Below are 299 nucleotides of genomic sequence, written 5' to 3'. Positions count from 1 at the left end.
CCCCCTGGGAGGGGGGGTAGCGCCGCCCACGCTCCTTCCGAGGAGTCGGTCGAGGTGGGGGTGACCACAGAACGGGACCCCCTCCCTCCGCGCGCCCCCTCTTCTCCTCCGCCGCTTCCTCCCCAGCCTCAAGGAACAAACGGCCACTGTTCTAGGTTCAAGACCCCGGGGGTGGGAAGGGGGCCTTGCACGGTTTCCTCGTCCCTCCACCGAGGGGCTGCACCCTCCCGCCCGCACTCCGGGGGTCCCCAGCGCACCGGCAGACCCACCCCCTCACAGCGGGTATCCCCACCCCGCCC

General features: G+C 72.2%; 1 protein-coding gene across 2 annotated transcripts in view; it reads right to left on the bottom strand.

The window, feature by feature from the left end:
• The window catches only part of Adcy6 (adenylate cyclase 6), a 42,946-nt gene that overhangs the window by 21,138 nt on the left and 21,509 nt on the right, over window positions 1-299 (bottom strand). The window lies entirely within an intron of this gene.

Source organism: Fukomys damarensis, unplaced genomic scaffold (genome assembly GCF_012274545.1).
Source record: "Fukomys damarensis isolate Sample0158 unplaced genomic scaffold, DMR_v1.0_HiC HiC_scaffold_15, whole genome shotgun sequence".
Lineage (NCBI taxonomy): Eukaryota > Metazoa > Chordata > Mammalia > Rodentia > Bathyergidae > Fukomys > Fukomys damarensis.
The sequence above is the reverse complement of the archived record's forward strand: the minus strand, read 5'-3'. Positions and strand labels throughout refer to the sequence as shown.